The sequence below is a fragment of the Taudactylus pleione genome, unplaced genomic scaffold (genome assembly GCF_031769625.1).
Source record: "Taudactylus pleione unplaced genomic scaffold, aTauple2 ptg000053l, whole genome shotgun sequence".
Taxonomy (NCBI): Eukaryota; Metazoa; Chordata; class Amphibia; order Anura; family Myobatrachidae; genus Taudactylus; species Taudactylus pleione.
The window spans coordinates 32,243,388-32,258,937 of record NW_028284455.1 but is presented as its reverse complement, the minus strand read 5'-3'; the positions used below and the strand labels follow the sequence as shown (position 1 = coordinate 32,258,937).

Here is a 15,550-nt window from a genome sequence, read left to right as displayed (position 1 = left end):
GTAAAAAAAAAAAAAATATATATATATATATTTTTGCACCCTTTGTATTCCCAGTGCCAGAAAAAGGGAATACATAAAATAGGGACATATGATAAAGATATGAAAATGAAGAGTAGTGCTGGTCCTGCATTCTCTTGGAAACCACCTCTTTTGACTGACATGTGGGCACATGGTTTGAGTGCCACTGTTCTAGAAAATAGTAAATAACAATGCACTTTGTCTTGTTTTGGCTGCTAGCATTACTGTGTGAATGGTCATGTATCTGAGCCCAGTTTTGTGTTTCACAATGAAAATTCTAATATCTACTGTAAATAACGTTGTAAAATAGGGCATTGAAAGCTATTTCAAAGGCAGTTTAACATATTTTAATTTGTTTCAAAAGTGAAAAATTTCACTCCTCACAACATCTTCTTATGATTTTCCTGTACAATAAGGGAAAGCTTTGGGAAATTATCAATTACACACTACAACCACATGGAAAAGTTTTGGCAAATCTGAAAATCAAATTTTCAACTGGATGAAAACCACATTGATTACAATATTTATTTTAACCGTCAGTTTAAAAGCTATAGACAAGTTACCGTCAAGGTAACCAAGAGCAGTTCCAGTGGACTCTGGGCCTGATCCAGACCCGCTCACGAGCGCATTGCGTTCGCAAGCGGGTCGATGGTGGGGTAGTGCGCATGCGCGCATTCCCCGGAGCGAGAGAATTTCTCTCGCTCCGGGACTCTCTACAAAAGGGGTGGCTGTCACCAGTGATGTCAGTGGAGAGCTTCCTGTTCTGTTAGAGCAGGAAGCTGAATGGGGCTTAGGGCAGACGAGACCCTACCACAAGGGTCTCGTCGCAAGCCTCGATGGTCGCGACCATCACCTGGCCGCTCGCAAAAGCTGTAGGTGGTCACCCACAGCTTAGCGAGCTGCCAGGAGGCCGGCTCAAAAAAAAAAAAATGCCGCCCTGATACAGAGCGAGCGCTCTGAAAGAGCGTCCGGCTCTGAATCAGGGCCTCAGTCTGTCCATAGCTTCCCAGTGGATCTATGCATGCCTTCTAGTGCATATGTTTTTGAAAATGAGCAAAAGTCACAGCAACTAATGGAGCTCAAACATCTGAGATGGATTGCCCCAGTTCTGCCGGGGAATTGGGGAAATTAAACATGTTGGCCAATCCTGATTCCAACCCAAAAATGGACGCAATCGGTTTGGGATTTTTTACATGTTTAATGTCCCCAACCTGCTGACTGATCGCTGATCCGCAGGTCGACGGCAGAACAGGGAATCAGGATAGCAGATGTGTGGTCTGCATGACTCTCTGAGGAAGGGCAGGCCTGCTGAGAACCGCGGCGGGCCCGGGTAATAGGGGGCGTGGCCTAACCGTGGGAGGCGTGGCCACGCCCCCTTCCCAGAAAAAAAAAATGCAGCGGCGCTGGGGAGGGGGACGCTCCGTGCCCCCTCAGCCCTGCTCAAAGCCAGAGGGGGCGCGATCAGTGTGATCGCTCCCCCCCACAGGCATAGGAGACTGCTGTGGCTGCTGCTCACGCTGTGTGCTGGGCTGCTGTGAGGGAGGGGGAGCGGCGCCGGACCCGGGCCCCCGCCGGGCCCCTCAGGAAGCCCGGGCCCCGGTAATCTGTACCCGCTCCCCCCCCCTCTCGGCGCGGCTGAGGAAGGGTATAAACCCCCCCATTTGCTAAATGTTGAGGCCTATACTTGCTTAAGGAAGGTTTATCCAAAGTACATAACGCTATACATATATATATATATATATATAGATAGATAGATAGATAGATAGAATGGCACTCACAGTAAACACGTGTCAGCTTCTGCCGGTGCCCTCACAAATAGGTAGATACACAGCGGGGACTGTGCGGCACTCAAGGCATAAAAAGAATTCCAAGTCCAGGCAAAGATGTGTCATATATATATATATATATGTGTGTGTGTGTGTACATACTATGTATGTGCAGTGTCTGTCATTTAGCCTTTCACATGTAAAGCTCAGTAGGAAAAACGAGTGCATAGGAGTTTGTTTTCCGGAAAGCAAATAACTCAACATTGACCATGCATATTTGCAATTCTTGGAAATGCTTCACTGCCAAAAGTTCTTCGAAAGAATATCTGGGCATATAACCTTGTACAAACTGTCCTGCTGTTGCTAATCATGTTGTGTGTCGAAATCTGATTTATGTAAGTAAACATGAAAACATTGGGAAAAGCCGCTGGTTCTATATAAATCTAAAGCAAAGGTTCTGTTGTCCCCAAGAAAAAAAAACTTCTTTTAAACTGATGTCCATATATAGTTAGTGTATTGTGTTCAAAGTTGTTTTTTTTTACATTTATTTATGTCTCTGTGGCAATGTGAAATAAAAATAGCACTGTTCAATTGTGCTAGAACAGCTTTCTCCTACTGAAACCTCCTTGACCCACCAAATGGTAGAATCACAAAAGGTTCAATACAGGAGGCCCATGATTTAGTAACAACTCGGTTTGGCTTTTTTTAGCTCCAATAATGAGTTCAAATCCTAGTTGCTGTGTGCAGGGTAATCCTGAAGCTGATTGGATTAGTTGCAGGGGTGGCCACTGTGCACAATGGTTTGTAAACTCTGACTTTGCAATTTATAGGCGCGGACACTGAGCAGGGAGTATGTCACCAGAACTGTAGGCACTGTATATGCATATGGTTCTATTCCTTTTAGGTGGACAGCAGTCCCTGCTTCCATGTTCCACATAGCTGAAGTAAGAGCAGTGTACAGAAGTACATAGTTGAAATTATGCAGTTATGGAGCATGATTAATTTAGTGAGGAACCTTTTCATTTGCTAATGCATTTGAATATAATTGCTAAGCCTGGAGATTTTAAACATTGGGGGTCTCAATGCTAAGAATAGTAGTTGTTGTCAAAATGGGACCCTAATACAAAAGTTACTTTGATGACTTTTTTTAAAAATTTTTATTTAGAAAGCTCATAAAGAAAATAACATGGAAAAACAAAAATATAGTGAACAATATACATGAGCCATTTTTTCAATAAAGTAAATTACAATGACCCTATGGGGGGGTCAGTAGAGGGGCTGGGAGGGTAATGGGGGATGGGAAAAGAACTATCAAGAGAAACAAAATATCATAGGAAATGCCAAATGCTGGGCAAGAAGTATTATAAGGTAGAAAGAAAATCGTGCCATTTGGAAAACAGGAGAGAAAAATATTTGGTTAATTATGGAGATTTGCATAGAGAAGTCCGATTTGAGGGAAGCAGTCTCAACCACCGCGCATGAATCACATATGAGTAGTGAGCGCAGGGAGCAGAGATAGCAAAGTGCTGTCGTATGAGAGATATGGAGCCCATACTTGAGAGAACATATGGCCTCTATCATGAAGATAGTAGTTAATGTTTTCCATTTCTGCTATATGCCAGATTTCTGATTTTAGGGCAGAGAGGGTTGGTGGAAGAGGGTTTTTCCAGTTATGAGCAATCAAGCTTCTAGCAGCAACTAAGATATGAGACAACAATTTAACAGAGCGGTTGCTGAGGTCAGGAGGGAGGTAACTTAAAAGGAAGGTCCATGAGTCTTTTGGAATTGGGTCTCCAAGGATAGCATTCAGAAGAGCATGAACCGAGGTCCAAAAAGGCTCAAGAGCCGTGCAGGTCCATCAAATATGGGTTAGGGTACCTCGAAGGCTGCAGTTTCTCCAGTAGACGGGTGAAGCAGAAGGGAACATATGGGAGAGCCATGCTGGAGTATAGTACCAACGGTAATACAATTTGTAAGAGGTTACTTTAAGGCGGGTAGAGATAGAGGTTTTAGCAATTGCCAGTCTCATGTCGTCCCAAGCCTCTTCGTCAGGTGGAGGGCCAAGATCTATCTCCCAGGAGGATTCATGGGAGTTATTAGTAGGCAGAGCAGCATCAATGAGGATACCGTATATTTGAGAGATCATCCCTTTTGACGTAGGGCAATGTTTACAGAGTCGTTCAAAAGGAGTGAGGTCGCGGAGAAGTGGGGTCTGAGGTAGGGAGCCTAAAAAATGTTGTATTTGCAAATATTCAAAGGGATTTAGGGATTGATTTGGACATTGTAGTTGTAGATCTGAGAGAGAGAGCGCCAGAGCCCTTGTGAACTAAAATCAATGGGAAACTTAAGGGACGCTGTTGTCCACGACTTCATGCCGGTCATATGCAAACCTGGGGGGAAATTGGGGTTACACCATATGGGGGGTACGAGGAGATATAGGAGTGGTAATATCAAATTTAAGTGAGTATAAGACCCATATGTGTTGGAGGGATGTGGGCGGTGTTTCTTTTGTAGGCCAGATAGGGAAGATAGGTCTGGGGAATTGATATAGCTGGATTCAATATCAAGCCAAGAGGACGTTCCGTGGGGGGGAGTAGGAGGAAACTATTTGGGAAAAGTGTGAAGCTAGATAGTAGAGCTTAAAATCTGGTAGCCTTCTACCTCCTTTGGAAATAGGTTTTTTAAGGAGGGACGAAGATAGCCGAGGTGGTTTACCATACCATATAAAACGGTTGACAGATTTCTGAAGGTTTTGAAGGAGAGTAAGGGGAACTGCCACTGGGAGGGTTTGGAAAAGGTAGAGCCATTTGGGAAGAATATTCATTTTCACTGCAATGATCCTGCCCAGCCACAAGAGTATAAGCCGTTTCCAGGAAGTCAGATCCGTTTGTAATTTCGTAAAAAGCTGGGGAAAATTTTCCTGATATAAAAGATCATAACGGGATGTCAGGAAGACCCCAAGGTACTTAATTTTCCTATGTTGTCACTTAAAACTGTATGAGGATTTAAGGGCCTCAGCATCCTGGTGAGGGATATGGAGGGGCATGGCTTCAGATTTTGAAAAATGTATTTTATATCTGGAGAGCACACCATAGTGGTCTAATAACTTATAAAGGTTGGGTAAAGATATCCGAGGCTGAGTAAGGGTAAGTAGAATATCGTCGGCAAAGAAGGCAATTTTGGGAGATAAATTCCCAACCTGCACTCCATGAATATTGGAGTTTAGTTGGATGAGGGAGGCCAGAGGTTCTATTCCTAGGGCGAACATCAAAGGGGACAGAGGGCAGCCCTGCCTGGTGCCATTTGAGATAAGGAAACATTTGGAGGGGATTCCGTTGATGGAAACAGTAGCGGACGGAGTGGAGTAGAGGGCCATGACACCGGTCAGGAAGTCTCCCGATATCCCAAACGATCGTAGGGTTTGGGACATAAAGGTCCAGGAGATCCTATCGAATGCTTTTTCAGCATCAAGAGAAAGGATAACAGCTGAGGACCCCTAGAATTTATGGTATGGATTAAATCTATGGTCCTACGGGTATTATCCCAAGCCTGACTCCCCGGCACAATGCCGACTTGATCATAATGGACTAAGGAGGGAAGGACCTGGTTAAATCTATTGGCTAGAATTTTTAGCATATATTTTAATATCTAGGTTGAGGAGGGAAATAGGCCTATAACTAGCAAAATTATGCGGGTCGTTACCCTCCTTAGGCACCACGACAATTCTGGCTTTTAGCATATCCGTAGGAAATAAGCCTCCCTGTAGAACAGTATTAAAAAGGGAGTGCAGGTGGGGAACCAGATGTCCCACACATTTTTTATAGTATGCACCTGTAAAGCAGTCAGGCCCAGGGAACTTACTGGACTTTTGTTGTTTAATGGATATTATGATTTCCTCTTCTGAGATCTCCTTATTCAGACCTCGGAGTGCTTTATGATATAGCTGAGGAAGATAACAGCGGAAGGAAATTCTTGATTTGCTGTCTCAGAGGGTGGGACAGAAGTAGGGGATGAGGGCAGAGTATAGGTTGTACAAATTACTGTAGAAGCTCTGAAATTCAGAACGAATAGTTGCCGGGTCGTGAAGAAGGTGATTATTGGAATTTTTAATCATGAGGATATTTCTATGGGTTTGTGTCGTACGGGCCTAGATGCCAAGATCTTAGCCTTATCTCCCTTTTCATAAAAGGTTTGGAGCAACCATTTTAGATGTTTAGTGGTGTGTTGACAGTGATGACTTTAAAGCTGTGTTACCAAATCTGATCCTCACACCTCCAACAGGTTTACAGGATTTCTGTTTGTGGAAACAGGATAATTAGTGTCACAGCCAAGTAGACTAAAGCTGGTTACACACTAGGTCTACTGGTCGGCTGACACGCCGACCTATCTGACAATTAGTAAGTGTATGCACACATATTCGTCTGCCCAGTTGAGTTGTCAATCACCGCCAGGTGCCGCAGCATGTGTACGGGTGATCGGCCAGTCGCTCGTACACCCCAGCAGATGGCCGATATATCTTTCAGATATATCGTCCATCTGCTGTGCTGCACAGCCGATTGGATATGTCTGTGAATGACATCGTTCATACATATCCGCTGTACACCCCCGGTGATGCACTATAGGTATATCGCCCGTTCGAACGGGCGATATATAAATGTTTACCCAGCTTTAAGCTACAGATGTGCCCAGCTAGTTTGTTGCTCCATATAGCCATATAACGCGCCATGTATCTCGTGCCACACAGTAGCCTTGAGATGCGCCACATAGAATGTTTCGTAACAGAGCGTACACTGGAAAAAAGTCATATCGTGTAATACAACTTTTTGTCCACCAGGTGTCACTTTTCCTAAATTACACAGCACGTGTCAGATTTCCAATGCATTTTCTGTATCACCGCCCGATGATTGACTGACAGAAGCTGTGATTCGGTACACTATAGTACAGCATTTTGTTTATGGAATCAGGACTGTAGAAGAATGTGTAATAAAGTATTAAATAATTACAGTACAGTACAGTATGTGTGTGAGTCCTGTACTTTAAAAAAAAAATATATATATATATATATTTATTTTTGTCTCAAGGGCTCAGACAGGGGTCACAGGCACGCACAGATTTCATTGAGACGTGATGAATGTGTTTACATGTACTGTACTAATTTGGCGTGACTGGGTAGCGTGAACGTCTTTTATGCAACTTTTCACCTTCAAATGTGTTTGAATCACACCGCGATGCAAGTTGATAGCACAAGCAGCTTCTGCTGATTAAAATATGCAGCATGCCTATATACTGTGAGCGAGTACAGGTGTATCTGCATACGAAACGCTACATTACAGTATAACGACTGTAACACCGCCCGGCTAATGACATGACATTGTATACATTGCCTGCTTTAGTTCGCACACTTCACATAACATACACGACAGGTGCAGTTCTCAACATGGCTGCTGAGTTTAGGCTAGTGGTTAAGGTGTGCACCTTGGGTGTCCCGGGTTCGAGTCATGGAAAGGGATTTATTTATTTTTTCAGTTTTAAATCATCACTATAGGATTAAAAATAAATCACTTAGTGAATTCTGTTATTATACAAATACATATACAGATGAGTCCTCATACATCCAGCTTCCTTGCACGTTAACTGGCCTTCTAGTCGCGCCATGCCATGGCGTGACTCGGTAGCGCATCTTTTTATGCGACTTTTTAACTTCAAATGCGTCTGAATCATACAGCAAATCGAATTGATAGCACAAGCAGCTTCTGCTGATTAAAATGATTTCCAGCATGCCTATGTTCTGTGAGCCAGTGCGGGTGTATCTGCACTCGAAACACTACGTTATAGTATCAGCGACTGTAACTCTGTAACGTGGTGATTCACTTGCAGATGCACCCGCACTCGCTCAAAGAACATAGACATGCTGCATATCATTTTAATCAGCAGAAGCTGCTTGTGCTAATAAGACACATATGAAGGTAAAAGGGATGCACAAAAAGACGCTCTGTGCTACCGAGTCACACAGCACACTCTAGAGTCAAAATATTTCTCTCGATATCCCACCACTTGGCATTTCCGCTATACAGTAGACATTGTATTGTGCACATAACAGGGCCATCCACTTTAACAGTGTGGTATTCAGTAGTACAAATTTCATCAGTGGAGCACTCGCCACCCAGAGGTTAAGCGGTGTATTACATGCCATGGCTTATCTTTCATTGTAGAATACCATGGAACGCCACAGTACAGCCATCACGTAACGTTCCATGGCGTGACACAGAGGCTTGGAATGGTGCGCTATGAGCAACAAACTAGCTGGGCCCATCTGTAGCTACGTACTATACAATTACTGGAGGGATTTCCGAATAAGCAGGTGAATGCCCTCATTTATTGTAAAGGGTGTATGCACGATCGTTCTAATCTTTCACAGATAAAATGGTTAGAAAACATCCACAAATGCTAACCTCGGCCTCAATTTCCTAATATCGAGCATCTTGTGTGCATTCACAATAATCTGACCATATTCCCTATGTTCTCTTGTTACTATATGATCCTCCTTGTGGGCGGACATATGCAAAATGAGTGTGGTGGGAAATCGGTAGCTTCTAATTAAAAAATTGCATAATGTGTAGCACAGATATTGGGGCTTTCAATTTAGACAAGAAATTGCCTCGTTGCTTGTCGCGATCAAAAAAATCTGACAGCATGTGACTAGCTTTAGTCACATTGACATGATTAAAGAAATCCTGAAAACATGAGCTGTTGGGGGAGCGTGAGGACTGAATTTGGTAAATACTCCTTTAAAGAGTTCTTATTATCAAAGCGCTTTCATTTAGTGCTGACATATTCTGCACTTTTCAAAGAAGTTTTATTATCATTTTAATACGCTTTTGAAACCTACTCAACATTCCATATTCGTTGAATAATCTGTTGTGCAGTGCTAGTGAACAGTGAGAAGTGGCACTCATTCCTGCTAACGTGCTGTGCGGGTATATTAGACAAAACGCTCAACTGATACATTTTTATCTATATGGGCCACAAGGGTTTCCGCAGCGCCTTACAAAGTACATAAAATGAGCAAACAAGAAAACAGCGACTTACAGTACAAAACAATGCAGAGCAAGGACATAGTTTATAAAAATTGCTGCAATAGCGATCATAAGCAGCAGGTTGTCAGCAACCAAGTGTTTTGTTCCCTTGTGGGGAGTTTGGAGTAGACAAGAGTATGAGTAAGGGAATGAGAAGCACATGAGGGAAGAGGGCCCTGCTCGTGAGAGCTTACATTCTAAAGGGGAGGAGCAGACAGACAGTGGTGACACAGATGGGGTAGACGGTGAAGAAGAAGCATGGAGCAGCAGGTTAGGATGAGAGCTGGAAGACTATAATGAAGTAGTGGGTCTTGAAAGCCCATTTGAAGATTTGTAGAAAAGTGGAGAGTTGGAGAGGGAGAGAGTCCCAGAAGTAGAGAGCAGCACAGGCAAAATCTTGGAGACTGGAGTGGGAGGAAGTAATCAGTTGGCAAGAGAGGTGGCATTGCATTTGTTGTGCGAAGTGGGCAGACAGAGATGTAAATGGCAAAGGATTGGGTGAGGGCTTTGTAAGTGAGTGTAAGAACCTTGTATTGGGTTCTGAAGGGGAAGGGGAGCCAGGGTAGACTTGTAGGAGAGGGGAGTCAGATGTAGAATGTTTGGAGAGGAAGTTGAGCCAAACAGCAGCATTGAGGTCAGATTGGAGTGGATAGAGGTGGGAGTCAGGGGGGTAATATAAAATGAGGTTACAATAGTACAATCTGGAGATGACCAGTGAGTGTGGTTGTAGTCAATACGCTCAAGGAGCTTGGAGGCAAAAGGGAGGAGAGAGATAGGTTTGTAGTTTGAGAGAGTGTTAGGATCAAGGGTAGGTTTTTAAGATTGGGGGAGACAAGAGCATGCTTGAATGCAGAATGGACAGTGGCCTGATGAGAGGAAGAGATTAAGGAGGTGGGCAAGATGGGAGCAGGCAGAAGGAGAGAGGTAGCGGAGGAGGCAGGAGGAGAGAGGGTCAAGGGGGGACGAGACCGGATGAGGACCATCTCTTCCTCTCTTGATAAAGGGGAGAAAGATGTCAGAGTTGGTAAGATGGATGGGGAGAAATGATATGGGAAATGATATGGGAAAGGAGGAGGTGGAGTTCTGGGGGTTTGGTGGGACATGATGTCCTGACATATGGATTAAATTTTAGATGTAAAGTAGGCGGCAAAGTCAAGGGCAGAGAGTGTGGAGGGGGGGTGGACAGAAGAGGGAATTGAAAGTGGCGAAGAGACACCGGAGGTTAGAGGACTGGGAGGAGATAAGGTTCTTGAAATATGACTGTTTAGAGAAAGAAAAGGCAGCACTAGGATGAGAGCATAAATTTGAAATGAAGGAAGTCAGCCTTAAGGCGCATATCCACTACACGATTAAAATGAGCGAGTATTGTTCATTAATCATGCAGTAATTGTGCCGGCAACGGCCAGCGATATATTGCCTGAATATGCAGGCCAACCTGACGAGATCATCAGGTTGTGCATATTCGGGGATGAGGGAGTTTATCTGCACTGAACGACATATCGTTCAGAGTGGGCACAATATCCACTGCACAGTATGATGAATGATTACGATGTTGTAATCGTACAGTCGATATACACGTGTAGTGTGTATGCACCTTTAGAGCACAATTTCCTTCTCTGTCGCTAGGCGGTTTGTGAACACTTTTGCAAGTAAGGAAACTGTGTCAGTAGCATCAATGTTACAAATCAGCTTGATGTAGCATCACTAGCTATGCACATTTGTACATCCAACATTTCTGTTGCATAAGAGACTAGTAAGCCAACTCTAAAAGCCCTGACTTTCCACTGCCCCATATAGATGTACTTTGAGAAGCACCACATAAGGAATGGAAGTAATAGATAATGAAGAATAGCATGGACATGAACATTTATTTCTATATTTTTTTTTTATCTCAGCAATACTCAACCTTCGAGATGTATAGTACAGATGTGTCCTTATACATCTTTGCTGCAGTCACGGCAAAAAGCCCCCCTAGGTGGGCCACGTTCCATGAGACTCTGCTAGCGCCGGGCATCTTTTTTTGCATCTTGTTTGTTGAAAAGGCATCGAAGTTGCAATGCGACTAGGACGTAGCCACAGACTGTGCTGTTTAATTTGATATGCGACAATTGTATATTTGTATGCAAATAAGTCCCTGAAACTGGATGCGAGGTGCTACAATGTAGCGGCCGCAGCTTTTTTCAGTCCATATTACGTTGTTGCTCATATACAAACTCGGGTGCACACGGATATACAAGTGTCTCATATCAAATTACTCAGCACAGTCTGCTGGTGCGTGCCCTACCTGCATCGCATTGCGACTTAAACGCATTTTTGGCGAAAAAAGCTCCCAGCGCTAACTGAGTAGCACGGGACATGATGTCAGGACGCATCTGTATATGCTAGGTTAGGATTCACCATTGGTTTGAATCCGCTTTGTACAATAAGTGCTGCACTTCTGGTGATCGAAGGATAATACCCTAAAGCCTTCCTTTACCTAGCTGTGCTAACAAATCCAGCAGCTACAGTACAGTAGTCAGCTGCCAATGGGTTTTCTTTGTGTCAATAGAGAAATTGAAAACTGGGGCTTGAAATTAATGGTGACATAAAAATGTTAAGTAAGTCTCTAGTTAATGCATACTACCAAACCTTTGTTCTAGCAAATTGGTACAAAACAGCTATCGCCTCAATTCATCCAAACCCCACCCTAATCTACCCAATCACAACAACTCTCCAACCAAGCACCCATTTCCCCTGTAAGACCCACCCCTTTCAAGGACAGCAAATAAAAACTTTTGGAGATATGATTATTGGTATCCAGTCAGCTAGTCAACATTCAGAATGTCGACTCAAGTTTTTGATTTTTTTTTTTTTTTTTGTAGGGTTAGGCTAAACTAAGCAAAATAAAGTATGTCGACATTTTAACCATGTCAACCTAAGTATATGTTGACATATTGGTTGTCGAAATACCGTCAATGTCGGCATTCTAACTGTTGACTTTTAGAACCTGTTGACCTTCTGAATGTCAACTAAACATACCACACCCTGGTTATTGGCAGAATACATTATAATAATGGCAAAATAATAAAACCCCATAAAAATAACTGTTAGTACTGTTTAAATAATAAGGTGTGGAAGAAGCATTTATACTTTTACTGAAGCCATAATGTGATAGGATGCCTCATGTATGTAATATAATGTACACGTAAAACAGAATATCCTTTTGTTTACATTTATGCATATTTTTTCTTCTTTCAAATTACCATTAAAGTTTAGCAATCTGACTGCACAACCTCCTCTGGACTTGTGTAAGACCTACAACTCTGTGGTCTGTATGTATGCAAGAGTCAGGGAAGGCTACATAAGTTATTGGCATATGCAATCTACAGTGAATAAAGGAACAGTCCTTGACCTGTTGTGAAACAGCAGCACTAGTTTATCAAATATGTTATTTATGAAGTTGCACGTACTCAACAGCACAACCCTTCACAGCAAAAATAACACCAGATAGCAAAACATGAATTTGAAATGATGTGTCCAAAGGTCTCATTACGTTCTGTATCTATTAGAACCTGCTCAGTAAATAAAAATCAAACAATGTGTCATGAAATGAATGCATGACTCTTAAGTTTTTATTAATATATCTTACATGTCTGTGCTGTCTCAGTTTAACCGCATATTTTGCATATCCATTCTAATAGATTTTCTTAAAATAGCATCTATGGCGATTTTTCAATGTTCATGGAGGCCACATAATAGAGAGGAGGGCTGTTTGTTTCCAAGTAGGTAATCCTGCTCTACAGGGCTACAAAGGTAACATTCCTTCAGAGTACACCCCATGTGTGGAACTTTGCCTTTTTTATTTCTAGTATCCTAGCATTATTATATAATTAGAAATACAATCACTCTTGTTTAATAAAATAATATATATACATAACAAAATGAAGGCGGCACTCTATGGACTTTTGCTGCAGAAGATACTTGTCACCACCACGTTTCATCCAAAGTCTCAGATTTATTATCTTTCCTCAAGGTCCCTGAGGAAAGATAATAAATCCTAAATGTTGGATGAAACTTGGTGGTGACAAGTAAGTTTTGCAGCAACTGTCCCCTAAAGTGCCGTCTTCATGTTGTTTGTCTATACCGGTTCTATACCGGTTTGGTTGTGGAAGGCATCAGTAATAGGCTTGGAAGAGAGCCGGTCCTCTGCATAAAAATATTATTTTTGTGTCACTTATTATTTAGTTTAGCCAAAATTAAATTCCTTATTGTATTTCAAAATGTCTGTGGCAGTCTTTTTATAAGGGCAATTTGCATGATGGGGAAACAGACAGGCCTTCACCTGCACTCTCCAGCTTCCTGCTGTATTGACAGATTGTTGTTATTGCTATTTACACTTGTTTAATTGGGATGTAGTCAGGATGCCGGCGGACGGGATGCCGGCCGCCGATATCCCAATGCCGGAATCCCGAACAGGACCGAGAACTCGACGCCGGCATCCCGTAGAGGATGGAGATACCGGCATCGGCATCCTGAAGGTAAGTATCCAGCTTACCTTCACTGTTAGCCCGGGGATAGAGGGGGTTAGGTATAGGGACCCCCGGGGAAAGATTAGGGTTAGGCACCCCCCAGAGAGAGGGTTAGGCTATGGGGAGGGGGGGTTAGGGTTAGGCACCACCTCGGGAGCGTTAGGTTTAGGGTGCGGGAAGGGGGGGGGTTAGGCACCAACGGGGAGGTTAGGCACCTCCCGGGAGGGTTAGCCGCTGGGATATCACTCTCAACCCATTTAATATGCCCTCTGATGTATTATTATAGATAGGAGTCTGTCTCTGGTTAAATCTATTAATTTAACAAATTACGTAGATTAAGGGTAGTTTGTGGCCCTTTTAAAGATTAAAGGGGCCCCTGGAGTGTCTCAAGTTGCCAATCATTGATCTAAGTAGTAAAGAAATGTGGCTGATACAATCTAAGTGAGTATTCGATGAGCAGCGATGTGCAGCGCCGTACATCACTGCTTATTACGGTAACCCAATCACAGATATAATTCTGCGCACCTCTCTGGGGGTGTAAGGAAAAAATCTGCTGGTCGTGAAGTGCCATTACCACTGTGGAACACACTTAAGCACGCCTATGGTGATAAACGCTATTCATTTTACATTTGTGGATTGCTTATTTTTTGTTTGCTTTTTCACTCTCCACTTCTTTCAAACATGTAGAGACTGTAAATGTCGAATTTTGCACGAGTGGAATTACAAGTGGAGTGGCTATTATTTGGTACATGTACCATTAGGATTGATCTCTTATTTATAACATATTGTTAATTATTGGTGTTTGAGCTTAATGGCTACTAATAATAATCTATTATTGACCGTTGTAATATTGTCTTTTATTGCCTTACTCCTGGGAGCTGTCGGTCATTTTTTATGTATGTACTTTTTATGACATGCACTAGAAGTGTAGATGTTGCCCATAGCAACCAATCAGATACTACTTAACATTAATCTAGCACCTTCTAGAAGATAATAGCTAGAATCTGATTGGTTGCTATGGGCAACATCTCCATTTTCATAAAGCCGCACTTTAGTAAATATACCCCCTAGACTGAGTCAAATTGTGGCTTTGTAATTAACCTTTAATTTTATTTACTTTGTGAAATATTTATAATTTATGTGTAGGCTTTCATGTGTAGGTTAAGTCGCGAGAACTGGCCTTTTCCAACTTAACAGCTTCCCGACAAAGTAAACAGCGTGCTGTATTGAATAGCTTTTGGAGTTCCCTCCCGGGGCTATTCAACATCGCTCTGAATTGAATTCCGTTTGTGCAAATTTTGAAGCAGGCACACAGATTTGCGTGCCAAGATGGCAGCATATGTGATTGAGCACTTCTCATTGGCAGGGGTTGGGTAAAGGCCTAATTTTTTGCGCATTAGGAGCATGACCTACTGTAGCTGTGTACTGCATTGGGAAACTATTCCAATTAGCTGTATGAGAATATTTAAATGAGCTGATGAGGGGGGAGAAGATGCCTTTAGGGAGAAGTTACTGTATAATGGGTGCGAGCACATCACTTTCTCCCAGGTAAAGGACTTTTATTCCCAGGCTGGTCAGAGGAAATACAACCTTTTCCCATTTGTTTTATTGCTGTGGAAAGGTGCATTTCCAGTCTCTGTCTCAAAAAATAAAATAAATAAAATCTTGAAGAGTACAAGCGATCCATAATAATGGTGGCCCCTATGTCCCCTCACTAGCATGATGAAAGTCATGAATGCAGCTAAATCTGCATTGTTTTAAGAGGATCACTGAAATGCTGAAATGAAGGTTGGACTTTGCAGTGATATTTTTTTAGGCTGGGTACACACCTAAACGACCGGCAATAGTGCCGATGTTCAAGGCGATTTACCTTCACCCTGGACATCGCATTATTGCAGGTACCAACGGATGTATACCTTGTTGTAATACACTTAAAAGATTTAACGACGGAACAATCATTGTTCTGTCCTACATTAATATATACAGCCTCACATGCGATATTGTGTGATTTACTGTGCAGCACGGCCAATCACGATATTGCATGCGACTGCGGGAGAGCGCAAATTGGGCATGCACACTGCACAATATGCCCGATTTTGTCGTTCTGATTTGGCCAAATCGTGCCGATATTGTCCTGGTGTGTATGCACCCTTACTGTTTGCACTGTGTGCATTTTCTGGAG

At 42.7% G+C, this 15,550-nt stretch overlaps 1 protein-coding gene across 2 annotated transcripts in view; it reads left to right on the top strand.

The window, feature by feature from the left end:
* ABHD5 (abhydrolase domain containing 5, lysophosphatidic acid acyltransferase) overlaps positions 1 to 15,550 on the top strand; it is a 55,150-nt gene that overhangs the window by 13,021 nt on the left and 26,579 nt on the right. The window lies entirely within an intron of this gene.